Genomic DNA, 23,051 nt, shown 5'->3' on the forward strand with positions numbered 1-23,051 from the left:
CACTGCACCTGCCTCCTTGCTGGTTTCACTCTTGCCTGGCACTCATCCCTCAGGCCAGCTCCACATCCTACTAGGTTATAGCTTAGTAGTTTATAAGCTCCAGCGGGTCAAGGATCATTTTGGTCATGTTTCATCCCCTTTATTCTACCATGCGTTGAAAAACATTACATGTTTAGCTTTTGGGTTTGCATTTTAAAAGGAGATATATTGTATCTGCTAACAAGCCAGTGTTTGTAACAAAGATGTGCAATAATATACTTTTTAAAACTTATTTGTTAAGTGTAATGATAAGGTAAATTTTGGTATTGGCAGGAAATCCCATTATGTAAAGAATTTTTGCTAGCTGCTGATCAACTTTACTGTACAGATATAACATCTGAAGACACCATCTCTCAACCTGTGAACTAATTGTGGGCAAATAAATAGCATTAACTATTGGTTGGAAAATATTATTTATTCTATTCATATCTGTTGAACTTGCTGTGCAGTGATGGATTTGACTATTATGTATTTTGGAAGGAAAAATGCCTTGTTTTTTAAAGAATGTATATGCTTGTTCATACCTGTGGCAGAAAAGGCCAATAGCCTACCCAATCTCTGACACATTAGTGGCCAGGGCAATATGAGCAAAGTGTACTGCTTGGAACCTCCAACAAATTATTTAAGAAGACAAACTTGACAACATTACTTTGTCTTTCTCCCATCCCCTTCCTGCCAGAAGGACAGCAACCACCTCATTAGCAGAGGGAGAAAGCCAAGCCAAGGATGGCAGAGGAGACAGGCAGAAGGAAGCTGGGTCTTTGAGTGCCCCAGGAGGACATAGACACCTGACATTGAAGTTGCTTTGGTTGGCTTCCTGCTGCATGGAACCATGCAAACCTATCATGCTATTTTTTAAAAATCCCTTCTTGTCATGTACCAACAGGTATGTTATGCAGCCCTGAGCTTTAAGTAAATATTAACTTATTTTCCCTATGAGGTTAAATAAGCACTGTCCACACCATAAGCACTGCCCATACATCATATTTCCACAAAAGCCTGCTTTTCTCTAGTATCGTCCCTGTACTTAATTTTTTTCCTGGCAAACAGAAACCGCACAAGCAACTCAGGCCATGTTCCTTTTGAGATGAACAGAGCTGGTGTTTTTGCACTCAGGGGACTCTCTGGAGAATGACCAGCGCTTACACAGAGCACCCAGGTGCACTTAGCTGAACCATCCCTTCAAGGCTCAGCACACGAGAAAGACCCTAAAATTACTTTGTAGTGTTCTTGTATTCATGGTGGTGTAGATTCATTTTTCAGTTTCTTTTTTTCAAAGGCCCATTCATTGGTAAAATGTCTCTGAGGAAATTCCCCCAAAGCAGGTGAACTGAAACATGAAAATATTCAAGGGGCTAGATAGACATGGAAACTGTAAGTTTTAAATTGAGACTTAAGTTGTACTCTGCCCTCAATGTACCCAGCCCCTGAGAGCCAACAGAAAGCACACAGAATATGTAGAGGGTGGTATTCTCAGCAGGCTCACCCCTCACATTGTGGGGCCCGAGGCAAGGGTTCAAATTCAGGCCCTGCCTTTCCTGTCTAGCTCTGTCCTTTCACCTTAGGCTCTGTCCTATATTCGAAGGGCCTAGCATGCTTCTATGTGGGGGAACCTTAGCCACAAACCCCATCTCCTGCCACCTTTTTCCATCAGCTACCCCTCAGCCAGATCTCAGCCTAAGGTTGCACTCAAAAATGCTATCCTGGGGAAAAGGCCAAAACAAAGGTCCAAAATACACATCCAGGGCAACTTAGGAGGGAGATTTGGGAGTGAGCTGCAGGCACTCAGTGCATGATCTATAAGGAGGACATGGGAGTGGGTGGGCATGTCTATTTGGCACGAAGCACCACTCTTCCAAAGGCCAGGTGCTAGTTGGAAGTCTCTAAAGTCCAGGGCCCTAACCAGGGGCACCCAGGAGCCTAGGGCTGGGATTGACAGATAAGATACAGGATGCCCAGTTCAATTTGAATTTTGGATGAACAAAAAATAACTTCTTAGTGTCGGTATAGGCCTGCAATATTTGCACACTCATACTAAAAAAAAGTATCTATTGTTTATCTGAAATCATTAATGGGTTCCTGTATTTTTATTTGCTGATTGCCAACCCTATCTGCTTCTAACAGGCAGTTCTGGCTCATGAGTAGTTGAACAACTGAAAACACAATTTTGAAAAAGTTATCATAAGCCAGAGTTAGGAGGCTGAAGAAATCAAAAACCAGTTTTGGAGAAATACTGATTTAATGGCAGGTAACTAACATTTAATTGCTAAAGAAAATATTACAGACTTTCATTCTCTCAGCTATGGAAAAGAATGTGAATGTGAAATAAACAACTGGGAAAATGTGTACAAATGGGTATTGGCAGGAAAGAGCACTTCATACTAATGGAAGTTATGCATGTGGATCCCTAAACAGTCACAGGAAGCAACTCATATTATTAATTTTGTTAAGAAAGCCATAGACCACTTAATCTTTCTTGTATTTTTTTAAGTCACGTTGAATTCTGTGTTTCTCAGATTTAATCATGGGAGTTGAACAAGTTTGAGGAAGGCACTAAATTCTGTAAATGTCTTAGCAAGCCATGTTTTCTAAAGGTAGCCCTTGATGAGACATAACTGCAAAGTTTCTTTAACCAAATTAAGCGTTTTTTTACTCCATCGAGGACATGAATTTAAGAAATGTTTAATTCTGAAGAAAGGAATGAGATAACTAGAATAATGTAGTTTCCCTATGCAAAACATTTTGGTTATTATTACAGTCAGATTCCCTGGGAAATGAAGTGTGAGCTGGAGATTTGTGTGCAGCAAGCCTATTGGGGTCAAACCTGTGGGGAGGGAATTGAGTAAATCAAACTGGGAAGAGCAACTTTTGGTGCAGTCACAACAAAATGCTCATCCCATCTTTCCAGGAGCTCTAGAGCTGGGATGTCCCTTCAGAGTTGTCCCAAATTGAAGCAAGGGACCCTGCCTTTTATGACCAATGCTGACCCATCCTAAGAAGGAGATGCCCTCAGATAATAATCTTGGCAAGGTGACTTTCTCCCACTAAAGGCAATTCTCCAAGAGGGACACAGCAGACAGCCATCAGCTGCTAACACTCCCAGACCTTTAGGACTAATGGGTGGTACCACTTGCATCCTCTCAATCATACTCTATAAACTTTTTGAGCCCTTCTAGCTATGTTATAAATTATTATATGAATCACAGTAGAACTAACAAGTGTCAAGCATGGAAATAAAAACTAAACCTACTTTTCAATGAAATTGGGGTTTAAGAAAAATGTTTCACTGCCCATATGATAGGCCTTGGTCTGGAACCTTCCTCAGAAGGCCAAAAAATGTACTTCTAGTGACATTGTAATGATATTCTATAATGTCACTAAAATATTTTCAAAGAAACTCCAAAGAAAACTTCATTCATGGTATATTTTAAGCCTAGTTCTGAGAGAGGGAGAGAAGGGGGAAGGGGAAAGAGAGAGAGGGAAGAAGAAGAAGGAAGAGGAGGTGGAGGGAGGGAAAGAGGGAAGGAAGGAAGGAAGGGAGGGAGGGAGGGAGGGAGGGAGGGAAAGTGGGAAGAAGGAAGCTGTGTCATGGATCTGTCCTAAAGCCCAAGATACACAATAGGGTAACTGCCCTTCCTCCACAAATTGAAGAGACGCTCTCCTTCCCTCACTTATCTTTTCTCTGGCTTCCTCTCCAGGAGAAATTCAAGAAGCAGAGGTTTCTGAAATAAACCATTATTAGATGCAGATGTGAAATCACATACCAGAAAGCTGGTACTTCTGACACAGGAGAGAAAAATATTCTCTCTTCAGTCTCCACTAATAAACTGTCTGAAGGTTCCCCATTAATCAAGAGACTCATGAGTCCCACTCGCTGGCCTGTGGGTGAATTGTCTGGAAAATATTTCCTATGGTTCTCAGAATTTTCTTTTAAGTTTTAAATTCTGCATTGAAAAAGAAATCAAGCTGTTTTCTCCAATTCACACTTCATTATAGTCAATACTGGTACTTTATTGAAGATAAAATCAATGTGAGAATACATTAATAGTACTTGGACTTTCCCCACAACCTTGAAGCAACAGAGTAGCATCTTGCAAATGAGGACATGGGACACGAAGATTTTGAGTCTCATGGTGCCCTCCCAATGGCCAGACTCAGGATCAAAAAGCATTGTGGGAAGGGTGCCTGGTCCTGTGGTAGGCAGCACAGCAGCACACCACCCGCTGTAGGACCAGTGTTCCAAGACTTGTCTGGAGCAAAGACCCTCCCAATTCCATAAATCCCCAAGGCTGGAAATTCTAACTCAGACTCAAGCTCTGAAACATGGTCACACTTGGTTATTCAAGCACTCTCCCTCGGGGAATTACCAGCTCATTGCTTAGGTAACCAACCAGAGCAATATTTCCAAGGGTGAAAATTGTATAAATAAAAAAGACTGTGAGAAACATTTCACTAACTCTGGTAGAAGTTATTAACAAGACCACTCTGCCCATGATAGAATATAGATCAGTCACAGCTATTTTACATGAATGTTAACAAATAATAGCAGGATTGTCTTGTTGTGGGGTCATTTGTATCATTGCTAATACTTCTTGCTGTACTTGGATCAAGAAACAGGCTAGATAAACAGACTATGCCTCATCTGAAGGAATAGACTTACTTGGCTTTCTAAGATTGGTCCTTAAGGCCTATGGGATTTCTTTTCTTTTTTTCTCTTTATTTTTTATTGATTATGCTATTGTAGTTGTCCCCACTTTTATCCCTTTTGCCACCCCCACCAAGCCCCCACTACCCTCCTCCCTCAGGCAACCCTCACACTGTTGTGCATGTCCACAGGTCATGCATGTATGTTCTTTAGCTAATCCCTCCACCTTCTTTCAACCAGTTCCTATCTACCCTCTCCTCTCTTGCAGCTGTCAGACTGTTCCAAGTTTCTATGCCTCTGTTTCTATTTTGTTTGTTAGTTTATTCTGTTCATTAGATTCCACATATAAGTGAGGTTATATGGTATTTGTCTTTCACTGATTCGCTTATTTCACTTAGCATAATAGTTTCCAGGTACATCCATGCTGTAGCAAAAGGTAAGATTTCTTTCTTTTTTATAGCCCTGTAGTATTCCACTGTGTAAATGTACTACAGCTTTTTAATCCATTCATCTACTAATGGGCACGCGTTGTTTTCAGTTCTTGGCTATTGTAAATAATGCTGCTATGAACATAGGGGTGCATATATTTTTTTGTATTGGTGTTTTGAGATTCTTAGGATATATTCCCAGAAGTGGGATTATTGGGTAAAACAGCTGTTCCATTTTTAATTTTTTGAGGAAATTCTATACTATTTTCCACAGTAACTGTACCAGTCTGCATTCCCACCAACAGTGTACTAGGGTTCCCTTTTCTCCACATCCTCTCCAGCATTTGTTGTTTGCTAATTTATTAATGATAGTCATTCTAACAAGTGTGAGGTGATATCTCATTGTGGTTTTAATTTGAATCTCTCTGATGATAAATGAGATTTATTTTCTTGTCCAAAGTTGAACAATTGGGGTTCCTGGTTTTGAAGCACTTTACAGGCAATATCACAGTGGCCATGATGTTGGTGCACTCTATTCTCTCCAAAGTTTTAAATGCATCTTCTCAGTCACACTCCTGCTGGATGATCATCATGATGACCCAACAAAACATCAAGACAATCTCACAATATACTTGGCTATGGAGACAGCTGGACAATCCCCAGGAGGTAAAGACCAAGCATCTCAAGCATTCCTTGAGGTAGTTAACTTCTCAAAAATGAGAGAATGACCAAAAGAGGGCCTGAGAGATGGGAGAGAAATAGATAAAGGCCAGTGACCACATATGACAATACACCCTGAACCATAGCCAGTTCAAGAGACCAAACCACAACCTCTGTTGCGTGGGTCTCCAGCCAGCAGTGACCACGGAATGCTGTGGATGGCTCAACGATAAACACGTGAGAAAAAAAAAAAAAAAAACAAGCAGAGACAGACTAGTTTCTGTGGGGAAGTAGGGACAAAATGGCCACCCCCCCCAGTGGGGAGCGCGCCAATTTACCATCCATACCTGCTTTTACTGGGCTCATTTTGCATAATAATTCAGGTAAAGTACAGTACTCATTAAGCTGTAAGACTTTGAGGAACAAACTAACTTCCTCCTTGGACCCCTCTCATTCAACTGAGAGCATTCTAAACAAAGCAGGTTTCACAGTAATTTACATATTCTTTCTTAGGCCTGATCACCCGGGGAATCTGCCCTTTTCAGCACAGAGCTGCACCACCCTGTCATTGTTTCAGGCTTAGGTGGAGCTAGGGAACTAAGGCAACCAAGAGATAAGGAGATTTTCTCCCAGACGATGAGAACTCAGGCTATGTCAAAGCCGAGGAGCGAGGGTCCATCACCCCCTTTTGCTGCAGCCCCACAAGTCCTTCTTTTGGGGGGCCTCCCATAGTGATCTTGCCTGTCTTAGGTCGTTTCCCCCTTGGGGAATCTTACCCGTCTTTGGCTAACCGACTAAGCTTTTGGGGGGTTCAGTTATGAATAAAGCAGCAGAAGCAGCATTCCTGCCAGGGAGATAAGCTTTTGTCTCCTTGCTGGCTTATGGTTCCAAGGGCGTTCCCTTAGCCTTAGCCTAGGCGGGGGTTTCAGCTTCTGATACCAGTCAGGGCAGTTTCCAACAAACCTCTGTGGCAAGCAGCCCAAAATAGTCAGGATTTGGTCAATGACTGCCACATTCCCTATTTTTCATCCTACTTCCAACTCAGAACCAACCAGAAAAACTCAAATTACTTTTACATATTGACCATATTACTCAGGAAATTAAAACCCTTCACTTGTGACTACACGTGGCCTTCAAAGTTTAAATGATACTTCTTAGCACATCTTGTAAGTTTCTGCTGCATCCATCAGTACTCTTGATTGCAAGCGATAGAAACCAAACGAGCTAATTTAAGAAAAAATTGGGAATATACAGACTGCTTCACATATTGGAAATAACAAGTGTGAAGTAGGATTCAGGTATAACCGGGTCTAGATTAAGCTAATGGGATATGGGCATGGTTCAAGGCAGGAAAAAGAAGCTAAGGGGGTCGTCTAAGTGGGACCCTATGCTATGCTGTGTTTTCCACAGATGATGTCTAACTGGTATTGCTGTTTCATGTGATGGTGCATGTCATCCCTCTTCTATGTGACTGCATGTTGGTACCTTGTAGCTGGCCACACTGAGAGAATTTACACATTGGAAATTAGCAAATGGTACAAACTGAAACCATCCCCCCCGCCAGCTAGTTGGTTATCAGCATGCCACAGACTGTGGTGTAGCTGATAGGCAGTGGGGGCATGTTACTTCATCTATTTCCTTCTTCTGTGAAATGTGGAAAATTATGCCTATGCCATGGGAATGCTTAGAGGGTTGCATGAGCTAACCTGCCCAACATATAGAACAGCCTTAGTACTTCTTATATTTACTCAACTCTAAGATTTTACCACATTGATAATGCAGCATTATTTTATATGTATCATACTGCCAAAAAAGAAAACTGCTGTTAATGAATGCTTTCTGGCCACACTAATTGTAAGACATACCTTAATTTCAGAAATGATAAAGTGTGAAAAAATGTCTGTTAGAATGAATGAAGTACAGTAGCTTGCTTATAAAATATTTCACTAATAGTACATCATCACTGGCTAAAATGTGTATGTACATGTAGTAGAAAATCATTTGTTCCATTCTACCATTTTAAGCATCAGTTCATTCAAAATTTCTAGCAATAAATATGCTAAAAAATCAGATTGTTTTATTTATGAATGAATAGCATGTAAGTAGAAGGGGAGGAGGAAACTAGAAATGTCAGCATTTTTTTCAAAATAAAACCAAGCACAAAATTCAATAGTTTTGAATGTCAAAATAGTGGTTTATTTTTTTAAAGTTTTACTTATTTATTTTTTGAGAGAGGGGAAGGGAGGGAGAAAAAGAGGGAAAGAAACATCAATGTGTGTTTACCTTTCACACACCCCCTCCTGAGGACCTGGCTGGCAACCCAGACACGTGCCCTGGACTGGGAATGGAACTGGCGATCCTTTGGTTCATTGGACCGGCACTCAATTCACTGAGCCACACCAGCCAGGGCTGAATGTCAAAATAGTTATTTAAAAAAAATGAAGATTTAAATGTATAAGAAACATTGGTGAGACTATTACAGGGTGCAGCCAAGAGGGGGGACCCCAAATAGGCATTTGAAATGGGGTCCAGAACTCGAGGTGTTCAGGAGATTTTAAGGTGTCTTCACCCCTTCCCCCGCAGGTGTGAGTTGGGGGAAGGGGCACACAGAGCAAGAACATGCAGGGCAGCTTTGCAGCTAATCCATGGCATGGTCATTTAACATACCTATAGCCTTTGGCTGGTCGCTTAGATATGTTGAATAGCTGTGGCCATGCTCTGAGCCAAGGGGATGGAAGTAATTTCCTCACCAAGACGTAACTGGGGGGCAGGTCCCCCAAGTTACAGCACCTGCATGGGAGCTTGGAGATGATTGGCTCCATGACATGGGGCCACACCTGCCCAGACTCATGATGGCAGACCAGTGAAGCTGGAGGGGTATGAGTTCTGGGATGTGAAGTCAAGTGTGGAAGGAGAACCATGCGCAGCCCTGGAGGAGGTGAACCATGTGCAGCCCTGAGAGGAAGAGAACTACGGGGCTGTGGAAGTGCAGAGAGGATCACAGCCATTGGAGAGAACCACACAGCTTTAGCAGAGTGGAGACTCCTGCAGCCCTGGGAGGGAGAATCACGCGGCCTTGACAGAGTGGGGACTCTCCCTTTCCGCAGTCCTGAGAGGGAGAACCACGCAGCCTGGACAGAGTGGGGACTCTCCCTTCCTGCAGCCCTGAGAGAGGACCATGTGCCTTTGCCAGAGTGGGGACCCCCACAGCTTTAGAAGGGGGAACCACCACCTGGTTTTAGCAGAGATCCTGGTGACTCAGCTGAGGGTGCCGGGAACCCAGGGAGGTATCCCAGTCGAGATGGAGTACTAACTGGGAATAACCAGAGGACTGCCTGAGCCATGGACTTCTATTTCCTTTCCTGAGATACAGTACTCTGGACTGGGCAAAGGGGGAAGGAAGGAAGGACTGTGTCTGTTTGTGGGGGTTTTAAAAGGGACTTTAGGATTTTTGATAAAGACATTAGGTCACTACTTTAAGTTTGTATACCATTAAATAAACATTTCCTTTCCTTTTCACGAATCTCTGGCATTGAGAGACGTCTTTCCTAGGGCGGCGGACATAACGGACCCAGGGCCTTCTTTTAATAATAGTATATCGTCCCAGGCCCCCCTTGTTTGTTCTGTAACAAGACCACAAAATAAGACTCAAAATCATAAACAAGTAAATGCAAAATTAGGGGTTCTCTAAATAATCTATATACATTTTAGAAAAGCATGTAAATTTACATGAAAAGTGAAGGGATAATAAGTGCATTTATTTGACTAATTATTCATGTCCTCAGGGAGGACATGGTAAATAATTTCAAAGGAAGGGAATTGGCTACTGTGAAATTATCTCCAGGCTGTGGGAATGAATTTATATTGTGTCAAGAAAAATTCCTGGAAACACATGAACACAGGCTACCAAACTTGGAGAGAGAAGAGAAACCATTGTGTTTGTACAAAAGAACTTCAAAGAGAAATGTGGTTTATTTTATTTTTATACTACTGTAACTAAAAATAAAATGTAACAGCTAACCATAAGTGTGTATTTGCTAGTACACAAAATACAGAGTTTTAAGCAGGCTATAGAACACAATGACCTTCAGCAAAACTATGCTCCAAACCCTGTGGAAGCAATCTTTAAGCCTTCTGTGGAGCCTTCTGTGTAGTTTAAGAAGATATGGCTTTTGACCTCAAAATAACTCCTGAGCTCAGCACACAGTTTCCGGACTCATTTGCCTACATGCATACTTTCTGGCTGACCACAGCCAAGTTCCTGCATCGAAGGAGTTTGCAAATCACTTTCAGGCCACAGTGGGGAAGGACAGTTTCAAAGACTCATGTAATGAACATGGAATGAAATTCTGAACCAGGAGACGGCTTTCTGCTCTGTCATTCAGATATGTGCTGTGGGTGACATGGCTGTGATCCTCAGATTTCTCATCAGTGGAAGGGAATAGCAAACCTCGCCTTCTAGGACACTCCTGAAAGGATTAAGATACATATATATTTAAAGTGCTTTGTAAGTTGTAAAATGCTTTACAAACATAATAAATGAACTATTATTACTATTACCACTACCAAGGTTACTTGCCCTGCAGAGCTGGCAAAATGGCAGTCACCCTATCACTGTACTGTGAACTTGGGACAGGATTTCACACAGAATGATTATTTGATAATGAAGATATATGTCTTCTTAAACAAAACAAGTGTTTCAAGGTAGAAATTTTGCTTTATTTTTTATTACAAAGTCTAAAGAAATGTTAGAAAAATCATGAGCTTTTAGTTCAGACAGACAGGGATTCAAATGATCTACCTAGCTGTGTGATGGTGGGTGGGTTACTTAACCTTTCTGAGTTCAGAGAGCCCACCTCCCAATCTCGTTGTGGGTGTTCCAGTATATAAATCGCCCAGCTCAATACATTTTGTCTTTCTCCTTATCCTTTTCCTTATAAAGGTGTAGGTTTTGGGGTTAGGATGTGGATATCTGTGAGGAGTCATCATTCTGTCCACCGCATGTGCCTATTTAACAAACAAAGGGGTTGAGGCTTCTCTGCTCCGGAACTTTGTGAATCAGAACCCAGTTCTCAGTCTAGACAGTAACCTTCTCCCTTCGCTGTATATTCAGAATCAATACTGTCACCTGAGAGGAACAGGTGTGTTTTTTATTTGGGGCATGGTTATTACTCATTGAGGCGACATTTGATAACCGAGGAGCAGGCATGAATTTTTTTTTCCTGTGCCATCTTGAACCCAGCAGCCATGTTTATTCTACCATCCATCACCTTTGAGAAAAATTAGGAGCTTACCAGTCATCACAGAGTAGTAAACAAAGACCCAATTCATTGTCCCTGAGGGAATTTCTGAGACAAACGGTATAAAAGTACAAAAGTATATGTATCACTGAGGACCAGTGAGGACCCATGGAGAAGGACAATTAGCACCTTCACTGATTTGGAATTGCTTTGTGGAACTTTTGTAATGGAGTTGATTTACTCCATCATTTACTATTGGAGTAAATTTACTTAATCTTTATTTACTATTACTTCCTGATAGTATTGATGGATGCTGAAGCCTTGTGTTAGATTTGTATAGTTTAGAGGTTAAGACTTATTGTAGGGATTCAAGCAGAAATGACTACTTGGTTGTTGACTTCTACCCAAGCAAATAGCTGTGTTTCCTCATAGAAATTGGTGAGAACATTTCTCTAGGCTTAGAGTTTAGAGGGACATAGAAGCAAGCCTCCCAGTAATGAGTTTGCTACATCCTTTAAACATTCCTCTTTTATTGCTTGCTTTTGCCAGGTCTTAAAGCAGCTTTCATATTGTTAAAAAAATGTTGATGCTGTTTATTTATAAGGAGGAGAAAACCTGGAGGAAGCACAGGGATTTGAGGTTTCAGCAGCTATGTGTCAAGATGGGCAGGGTAGGACAAAATGGCGGCTGGACTACAATCAATCATGGCCGCTAAAATACAACCTGGAAGAGATGGCTAATGTCAAGCCAGGGCGTGAGGGACACCACCAATGATATGTTGCCACTGTTCACAAGGGACCAATCCCCAGCTCCCATGGAGAGCCAACCCAAAATAAAACCCCGCCATTTTCCCTGTTCAGCGCGGTTTTCTCGGCTTCCAACCCCCCCCCCTCCCGGCCCCGAGCAAATGGCAGGGGTGGGGAGTACTTCGCCGGGGCACACAAACCCCAAATAATGCTCTATACAGCCTAATTTTATGGCTGATTAGCATATATTTCCTCGGAGGAGCCTAAGAAAATCTTTCACTATGGACCTCAGGAAAAGGAAGGTCAGAGAAAGAAAGGGATGGGGAGAGAAAAGGAAGAAGGCAGTGGAGAGGAGGGACCTATGTTTGGAGGGGAGTAGGAGACAGTAAAACCTATAGTTTCTATTAGTGAGAACAAGGGGATCACACTTTTTACCCTTTTTTGAAAACTTGATTTTTTTTAAATTTAAGAGGAGCTAAAATGAGACACTTAGGTTATTAGGTCCTAGATGCTAGACACCTTACATTACTGCTAAGACAAGGTGACTGACTTCTCTCAGGCTGGGCTTCAGCTCCTAAAGTTGGGAGGAAAATATTTTTGAAAGGAGGGAGGGAAGGGAACAAAGGAGGGAGAGAGAGGAGAAGGGAGAGAGGGAAGAAAGGACTATCTTGCTGCTTGTCAGGTGCTGAGACAAAGGCTGAGTGGCCTTTGACCTTTGACTTTGGAGAACAGCCTTAGTCATTGCTGCCATGGTCATTTCTGGAATGTTCAGATTGCACATAGAGATTCTAAAATGCATGGAATGTATGTAGATGTGGATGAAAATGTGCCTTTGACCTGGAGCTCTGAAACCATGTGTCACTCAAGGAAACAAGAAAGTGAGCCTCAGACAGGGGAGAGAAACTGAGCTCCCAGAAGCCCCTGGCTCCTGTTACTGTCAGTGAGCTGCCCTGTTTTTGCTGGGAGATTTAGAAAACCAGCATATCTCAAAAGTGAGAGGGGCCAGGAAGGCCATGTGAAAAAGAAAAAGTGCCCCTCCTGAGTGCAGTGTAAGATATGTGGCATGGGCCCAGCTCCCACTTGGCGATGCACAGGACCCACACCCATGGGCAGGTTCCCCCATGGGGAATCAGGCCTGCTCTGTACATAGGCCACTTTGAGTCTTGCTTTTGCTAAAAACTCCCTCACCCTGATTTGCAGCAAACATTTATTGCAAAGTAACTTCCTAAAATCCATGCTAAACTTTTCCAGGACGAGTATAACCAGTTCAACTACCTTTCCCTTTTCATTTGCAAATATCCCTCTTCTGTGATGTGATTAGCAGCATTGACTCCTTTGTTTTCTGTAAAAGGTAACCACCTAAAGCCAACCAGGGCATAGTAAATGAGGACCATCATGTGGTGTGCAGAGAAAAGAAATAAAGGCCTGCCAATGCCAAGGCCTCGGCTTTTGGCTCCTCTTGAGAGCGAAGCTGCCTGCCCTTTTCCTCCACAGGACTCGGTAGGTAGTCCCTGTAAATGTCTCTCCCCCATCCACAATGTGGAGGACCCCACAAGCTGGGGTCTGCATCAATGCAGGACAGATAATGAAGCCATTATTTGCTTATCTGGTTGCATTTGAAACTTGACTCACTCTCTCTCTCTCTCTGGCTTCACTTCTCCAGGGTCCCTGTTTATGGCTTTGAAAATAACAATGCCCGATTTCAATGCCAACAATATGCTCCTGTTTCTATATATCCCACCCTGCAATTATATGTTCATTAATCAGTCAAGGTATCCATGTCTGGTAACATTCTTGCCTTGCTCTTCACATGATTCAATAGTAATATATTATCTGCTAAAAAATAGAGATGTGATATAATGAACAGGTTTCCTTTGAGTGTTTACCTCAGGTATCGTGCCAGATCTTAAATATCCTTCCTCTGTGTGACTAAGATAAACTGCTTCAGCTTTATTAACTGATGGTCATTGGCTTCACTTTATTTCCCTGGAAGAGATTCATCTTTATCTGTGTCTGTAGCACATGCGTACTAGTTTGTGAAGCTCTCTTTTCCTATGTACCACAAACACAATGAGAGAACAATGTGTTATTTTTCATACATGCATCACTGCCCAAAATGAAATATTTTTAGGTATTTCATGAAGATTTTTTGCCTGACAAAAGTCATAAGATATGGAATTTAATAACCAATACAAATCCTGTCACAGAATTTTTTATAAGCTGTTTTGTTATTCTGCTGACATATGGTCAGGAGTAAGATCTTTTAAGTCTGAATGTTGTCCTGGAGCTCTGAGCTGGTGAAAGACCATGTTGACCATTCAGGAGAAATCCTCCCTGGGCTGATATGAGGTGTTGGGGATTTGCCTTCTCTGTGACAGAGAAAGTACCTTTGGGTGACTCTTTTCTATTCATCATGTGTCCTCAGAAGGTTTTCTAGGAGAAACAAGTTTTATGGTACCCACAATTTTGAGGTCTATATTGAATCTGACCAAACTGTCCAAATGTTATTTGACTGATACCTCATAGCACTCCTCTAAGGTGAATATATCTCAATTTTACTTTTAGTTGATACACACAGGTCTCATGAGTCTTTGATTATAAATAAGTTCATAACTTTAAGTACTCAGGCTATAACACCTTGAACTCCCTCTGACTCAGGACAAGAAATGACTTTTCTTCATGTTGTCCCCAGTATTGGCGAGCATCTTGGCCCTGGAGCAGCCCCTGCTCTTCTACCCCAGCATCCCTGGGAAGTTCCAACTTAGCCCCTGGAGTAGGAAAGAGAAAGGGAGGAGGAAAAGAGAGGGACAGGTGACATGCTGTGTGCTTCCCTGCATCACCCATTTGTCCTCACAACTGGCAGGCTAAGTCACACATTTAGGGATGTCTCCTCTGATGATGGTAGCTGCTATGCTAGAGTTAGTATGACTACATGGCTGTTAGATTATAGGCATAGATTTATTGCCAAATACATACTCTTAAAAATGTGTGTTTTGTTTAATTCTGCCACAGAATAGTAAAAGCCTGTACAAATCCTATTCAACATGATTGCCTTAGTCTGCTCAAGCTGTCGTAATGGAGTATCAGAGATTGAGTGGCTTAAATGACAGACATCTATTTCTCACAGTTAAAAAGGCAGGAAGTCTAGGATCAAGGTCCTGGCCCACCTGGTTCCTTATGAGAGCCTGCTTCCTGGTTCATAGACGGCCGTCTTTTCATTGCAACCTCATGGTGGGGTGGGGCTTGGACAGGAGCGATGGGGAGGCAGAGAGAGAGAGATCTATGTCTCTCCTTGCAAGGATACCAGTCCCATCATGAGGGTTTCACTCCATGACCTAATCACTTCCCAAAGGCCTCACTTCCAAATATCATCACATTGGGAATTTGGGTTTCAACATACAAATTTTGAGAAAACCCATAATAATGATGAATATAGAAGACTAACAAGAGATGCATATATCTTTTTTTACATCAGAACTATTTTGTTTATATAGGTATGTTCTTAAATACATTAAATATTACAAAAGTGAATTTTTAAGCCTTGGCTGGCATAGCTCAGTGGATTGAGCGAAGGCTGCGAACCAAAGTGTCACAGGTTCGATTCCCAGCCAGGGTACCTTCCTGGGTTGCAAGCCATAACCCTCACCAACCGCACATTGATCTTTCTCTCTCTCTCTATCTCCCTCCCTTCCCTCTCTAGAAATAAAATGAATAAAGTCTTAAAAAAAAAAGTGAATTTTTCCTAAGGGGACCACATGCCCTGGTTTCCCTCCACCATCTTGAACTATGCCTGTTATCCTTGTTGGAATTAATATAACAGCCCTGTTCACTCTCAAAAGCATCCTGGTTTGGATAATAAATTATGTGGGTGTCCTTCTTATTATATTTACAGAATATATTTGTAGATTGGAAACTTTTGATAATTTTGAAACTGGGTGACTTATATATGGGGATTAATTTAATTTATATAATAAAAATCTTAAATATATTTATATTGTAGTTGAGATTTTATAGTTTGAGATAAATAAATATTAACTTTTTAAATATATTTTATTGATTATTCTATTACAGCTGTCCCATTTCCCCCCTTCACTCCCCTCGCCCTGCACATACCCTCCCACCCACATTGCCCCCCATTTAGTTCATGTCCATGTGTCATAAGTTCTTTAGCTTCTACATTTCCCATACTATTCTTGCCCTCCCCCTGTCTATTTTCTCCCTACCATCTATGCTACTTATTCTCTGTACCTTTTCCCCCTCTTTCCTCCTCCCACTCCCCTGTTGCTGTCCCTCCATGTGATCTCCATTTCTGTGGCTCTGTTCCTGTCCTAGTTGTTTGCTTAGTTTGCTTTTGTTTTTGTTTTAGGTGTGGTTATTAATAACTGTGAGTTTGCTGTCTTTTTACTGTTCATATTTTTTATCCTCTTTTTCTTAGATAAGTCCCTTTAACATTTCATATAATAAGGGCTTGGTGATGATGAACTCCTTTCACTTGACCTTATCTGAGAAGCACTTTATCTGCCCTTCCATTCTAAATGAAAGCTTTGCTGGTTAGAGCAATCTTGAATATAGGTCCTTGCCTTTGATGATTTGGAATACTCCTTTCCAGCTCCTTCTTGCCTGCAAGGTCTCTTTTGAAAAATCAGCTGACAGTCTGATGGGACCTCCTTTGTAGGTGACTGTCCCCTTATCTCTTGCTGCTTCTAGAATTCTCTCCTTCATTTTGATCTTGGATAATATAATTATGATGTGCCTTGGTGTGTTCCTCCTTGGGTCCAACTTCTTTGGGACTCTCTGAGCTTCCTGGACTTCCTGGAAGTCTATTTCCTTTGCCAGATTGGGGAAGTTCTCCTTTATTATCTATTCAAATAACTTCTCCACTTGTTGCTCTTCCTCTTCTCTTTCTGGTACCCCTATAATTCAGATGTTGGAATGTTTCAAGATGTCCTGAAGGTTCCTAAGCCTATCCTCATTTTTTTGAATTCTTGTTTCTTCATTCTTTTCTGATTGTGTTTCTTTTTCTTCCTTCTGGTCCACTCCATTGATTTGAGACCCAGTTTTCTTTCCATCACTGTTGGTTCCCTGTGCATTTTCCTTTATTTCACTTAGTATAGCCTTCATTTTTTTCATCTAATTTGTGACCAAAATCAACCAATTCTGTGAGCATCCTGATCACCAGTGCTTTGAACTGTGCATGTGATAGGTTGGCTATCTCTTGGTCACTTAAAGCTTTGATTTAAGGCTTTGATTTGTTCTTCCATTTGAGCCATTGTTTTTGTTTTGTTTTGTTTTGGTTTGGTTTGGTTTGGTTTGGTTTGGTTGCATCTGTTACGTATGAGGGGCAGAGCCTTAGGTGTTCACCCCGACGGGGCAACCCACTCTCTGGGTTGTGACACTGTATGTGGGGGCTGGGTCAGAGAGGGAACAATAGCATTTGCTCTGCTCTCAGTCAGATTTCATTCCCCTCTGCCACTTCCCACAAGCAAACTGGTCCTTTCTGGTGCTGGTTCCTGGGTGGGCGGGCTTGTGTACGTTCTAGGACCCCGTGGGTCTTTTCAACGAACTCTCCTGTGAGGCTGAGAATCTCTCCCAGCACCTCAACCTCCACAAGTGTTTTCAGTCAGTGCTTTTAGGCTTTATTTCCCGGTGCTGGGGCTCTGGGTTCCGAGTTCTGTCTCGCCGCCCATTTTCACCTGGTTTATCTGCACACCAATGTGTGACTGTGGACAGCCAGCTGCCTTGTGTGCCTCACTAGGTTTGCTTGTTGCCTCCCTGAGCCCGCATCTGCGCCCAGGGTCTGCCACCGGGGTCTGCTAGCCACTGCCTTCACCCTGCATGCCCCGGTCTGCCAGCCACCGCTTTTTCCTGCCTCAACCCCTCTCTGCCAACCACCGACTCTGCCCCTCTTACCAGTCTGGATGAATGGTTGTCAAGACTTCCATACAGTTCAATTTTCTGTCCGTTCTGGTTGTTGTTGTTTTTTCTAAATTTTTGTTGTACTTAATTTTGGTTGTGCGAAGAGGCACAGTGTGTCCACCTATGCCTCCATCTTGGCTGGAAGTCGTAAATATGGACTATTAATTTATTTTTAAGTTCAAGCAATTATGACCAAATATAAAAATAGTATTAATAAAGCAATAACCTAATAACCTATAACCTATGGTCTTTTTTATGTACAAAGAGTTGTAACTGAAGAGTTGTAACTGAAAAGCATACAATTGTAACTATTATAATTGAAAGGTTTTTGAATGAGTTAGGAATATTTGTTATATTAAAAGACTACAGTGAATCCTGTCACTCAATAAAGAATCTCTTTGTAAAAAGATCATTAATGTCCTTATTTTTCTTCTGGGCAAACATATATATATTTTATATATCACAAGAAATAACACAGTTCACACATTTGTCTCATCTGTAAAAGAAGAGAAAATACTACATACCTAGATAGTCATTGTGAGGAAGAAATTGTAAATTTTATGTAAAGAATATAGCTTATTACCTGGCACACAGTAAGAATTCAATAAATGTTACTACTTATATCAGCTACTGCCAAAATTTGTAATTATGGTGAGTTGACATATTAAATCATGGAAAGCATTAAATGACAGCAGTCACAAAACCTTCTTGGAACTCATCTTTTTACTACCCTATATTTTTTTAGCATTGGAAGCTGAGAATCAAAATATTTAACATGCCTGAGTGAGTGGTGTTAAAGTAAAAATTACATCATGAAGACACTTAAACTAATTTTAGTCTCCCCTTAACTCAGCCAGCCAGTCAGTCAGTCATTCATGAACTATTTACTGAAGACCCACTACGTGCAACCTTGTACCTGTGCAACTAGGCCTGTCAAAGTGTGCAACCTGAGCATACGAGACCAATATGGAGAACCAAAATGGTCACAATGTTATAGTCTAGGTTTACTTCGGTGGGATGCAGAGATCCTAGTTAAAATATAAATTTATTCATTAATTAGTAATATTTCTTCCTGACCTGGCCATAAACTTCTTTCCCACATGTTTGAGCAAGGGACAATGATGAGTCTGATGTGCTCTTCTCTGTTTGAATTCTGTGCCTAGAGGTGATACAGTCCATGGAAAACATTTCTTTCCTTCTTTTCATTCTCTGTCAACCTTTCAAGCTATAGGCCTTTGAAATAAATCTGTACTGAATTCATTGATGTAGGCATTCCAACAGAATGACAAAGGGAATGTCAGAGACTGGACAAAGCATTAAAAATGTTTGGAGTGCTTTTTCCCCCTAGAGTGTCCAGTTTTTCTTATTGGAAAGCAAGAGTTAATGGTATTCTTGTAGTAGAACTGACATTGTTTTGTTTGCACACAAACTAATAGTCTTGTCGATCATAGTCTTCCCAAATTAATTTTATAAATATGTAAGTTAACATTTCATAATTTAAACAACAGCCACTAGTTAAAAAAAGAGAAAACATAATAATAAAATGCATAATTTTATAACCTGCTTTCACCCTACATTATGAGTAGTTTTCAAAAAAATATATACTCAAGTATATTACAAGTTAAATAATATCTGGATAATTAATAATATTTAATAAGTTTTCTTGAATATGCAAAACAAACACTTTCACTTACTTGTGAAAAGCATATAGCATTTCAGAGAGCAAAATCAGGAGAAAATAAGCATAAACCTGTGGTATTATGCATTCAACAGCTTCAGGTTGCTAAAAATTCTCATTGGCTTTTTGTTTTTTGTTTTTAATTATTTTATTTTAATTGTTGTTCAAGTACAGTTTTCTGTCTTTTACTCCCATTGGCTTTTTGATCAATAAATAGCAGGAAGCTCTGGCTGTTTTCAGTTACATGACAGAAAGCCTAAATAAACTGGTCAATGATTACTAGAACTTGTTTCAAGGTAGGGCAGCCTCCACAATGGTTTGGTTTAGCAGCTCTGTGATATCAGAAGAACCCAGTTAGGGTGACAAACAAATGTCACACTTTTCTTCTTTGCTTTCCTAGAATCTTACTGTCATAATATATGCAATCCCATAGTGATATTTCCTGTCTAGATTGAACCTACCAATTGAAGATATGATGTTCAACAAACTCACAAACCCTGTTAGCCTCAAAAAATCTCATTATCCTGGCATTCTTTAGAACAACACTGCCTTCACAATATTTTGTTCAATGAAATTCTGCATGGTAACAGAAGCAAAGAACATGGCACCAAAGGATTACCACTACTGCCTGACTATACAATTTTGGGACTTGAGGAAACAAGCTAAATGTCTGTCAGTGGGTGAATGAATAAAGAAGTTGTGACATATATATGACTATTAACCATGGGAAAGAAGGAAATCCTGTCATTTGTGACATGAATGAAATTTGAGGTCATTATGCTAAGTCAGATAACTCAAAGAGAGAAAGACAAATACTGTATGATATCATTTTTAAGTGGAACTTTAAAAAGCTGAATTCATAGTAATAGACACAGCAGAATGGTGTTTATTTGTAACTCAGGGTAGAAGAATTGGGGAGATATTGGTCAAAGGGCACACATTTGCAATTAAAAGATGAATTAGTTCCGGAGATCTAATGCACAATGCAGAGATTACAGTCAACAAGACTGTATTATATACCTCAAAGTTGAGGAGACTAGACTCACCAGAAAAATAAAATAATTATGTATATTCCATCTTGGGTCTGTTATTTCTTTTTTTAATTTTTATTTATCAATTTGAGAGAAGGAGAGAGAGCAGAAGGTGGGCAGCGGTGGGGGAGTGGTCAGTTTGAGTGGTCAGTCAGAGTGGTCAGGGGGAGACATCAGTTTGTTGTTCCACCAATTTATACCTCCATTAGTTGATTCTCATACGTGCCCTGACTAGGGATTAAACCTGCAACCTTGGCATTTCTGGACAATGCTCTAAACAACCGTGCTACCTGGCCAGGGGCGTGGTTTCTTTTTAACACTACTGTGACCCCACAAGGCCCAGCACAACCCCATAACCACTCTACAATAACCACATGAAACCCCATACCACCCTATATGACACTATACCACCCCACAATCATCCCATGCAACCTCATGTGATGCCATACAACCCTACAACCACGCTTGTGTCCTACCCCACACCACACAAACACACAAGGCCACATCAACACCACATGACTCCACAAGCAGCCCACAAAGACCTCAAACAACAGCACAATGACTCAATGTGTTTCCACTCACTGTAAAAAAAAAAATAGAGTCACCTTAAAAGAGAGCCAAAGATGTCATCCCAGAGGAACTGTAAAAAAAAGAAAGGAGGGAAGGAAGGAAGGGAGGAAGGAAGGAAAAAAGAGCCATTGTCTGGCTGGGTGGTTTGGTTGGTTGGAGTGTCTTCCCATACACCAAAAGGTTGCAGGTTCAATCCCCGGTCAGGGCACATACCTAGGTTGCGGGTTTGGTCCCCAGTTGAGGGGAGTATGGAAGGCAACTGAACTATCTTTCTCATGTTGATGTTTTTCTCTTTCTCTTTCACACATGCACACAAGCACACTCTCCCTTTCTCTTTCTCTAAAATCAATAAACATATCTTCAGATGAGGATTAAAAATAATAATAAAAATAATTATGTGATGTGATAGAGGCACTGGATAACAGTATGTTGATAATCATATTGCAATATGTAAATGTATCAAAGCAACAAAATTATACAAGATTATATGTCAATTATATCTCAACTGAAAAAATGTATCTTGAAGATTTTCTTTCCCATGCATTCATTTGAATACTATATGCAATACAAATATAAATATATACTAAAGTATTTATTAGAATGAAAATTAATGGGACTTGACTGTATATATCATTTCAAAGCTTGCCTTTTTCTTCAGTTAAATATATATTTGTATCATGAAAATGTTTCCAGCATGCACTCATTCATTCAAAAAACACTAACACCTGTTATGTAGCAGGCTTTGTTCTGGGTACTAGAGATGCAGCAGTGAAAAATGTGATGTCCCAAGTATCAATGTTCATGAACAGAAGGGGGATAAAGAAAGTAAACAATTAAATAAATAAGTGGTTAGATCAACAAAGAAAATAAACTTGGTGTAGAGAGAGAAGTTTTATTCTTTGTTGGTTGCTAGTGCTAAGTGCCAGGCTTGGGGGTGAACTTGACCTGTTAAGGAACCCAGAGAAGACCAATGGGCTTGGATCGGAGCTAGCAGGAATGGAGAGTGGTGGTTGGTGTGAAAAGTCTCTAGGCATCATGGTAACAGGGTTGCAATTTATTCTAGGGGCAGTGAGAGTCCTGAAAGATTTTAAGTAGGGATGGAAGAGACCAAGAAAACTAGTTTTTGAGAGGAGACATGGAGAAAGAGCGAGCTCTGATTTAGATATGTTAAGACTGAATGATATATTAGACATCAAAGTAGGCATGTTATGGAAATGGTTGAGTTCTCCCAGGGGAAAAGAGAGGGCTGGCAATATAGCTTTAGAAGTCTTCAACATCTGGATGTTATTTAAAGCCATGGGATGAGATAAGGTCATTTTGGAAGAGAATACAAGTACCAAGGGGGAGAGGCCTCCATTGTCAGGGTTTTGAACATTGAGCATTGGGAAAGGGCAGGAAAGTGTGAAGAAGGAGCCATCATTAGAAACAACAGGAATGTGTCTCACTAAGGTCTCCTAAGTCCAACACTTTTACAGAAAAAGTGAGATGAGGACTAAGAATTGCTAGAGGAGTTGGCAAGATGAGGGTCGATGAGGACCTTGACAAGGTATCCTAGAGAGTGGTGGGGACAGAAATTTGAGTCAGCTGTTAAAGAAAATGGAAGGTGTGGAAATTGAAACATCTGGAGGAGAAAACACTGATGAAGGAGTTTTCTCAAAGCTAACTAGAGGCTGGAGCAATTGGAAATGTACCAAGTCAAGAAAGAGTATTGCTTGGTTTTTTGTTTGTTTTTTAAATGACAATAATGACATCATGTTTTATACTAATGCAGAAAGTCAAGTTGAGAAAGAAAAATGGTGATTTATGAAGAGATGACTGCAGGAGCAAAGTCCTGGAAAATGTGACAAGGGGCAAGCTCTGGGGCAGGGGTGAAGTCATGAGGCTGGTCCAGGGGACTTATCTGTGACTTGCTAAATATTTGTTGAAAAAGTTTAGGTTGTGTCTGGTGTTTAATTTTTTAGTATAATTCTGGTTTGGATATCCTTGTATATTTATGTTTATACACATATACTCTCACTGAAGGATAAATTCTCCCTGGAGGATAAGTCAAAAAAGATAGAAATAGTTTGAATATGACTAAGAAAGTGAAAAATCACTT

This window comes from Phyllostomus hastatus, unplaced genomic scaffold (assembly GCF_019186645.2).
Source record: "Phyllostomus hastatus isolate PE091 unplaced genomic scaffold, TTU_PhHast_1.1 phas_contig_65, whole genome shotgun sequence".
Taxonomy (NCBI): Eukaryota; Metazoa; Chordata; class Mammalia; order Chiroptera; family Phyllostomidae; genus Phyllostomus; species Phyllostomus hastatus.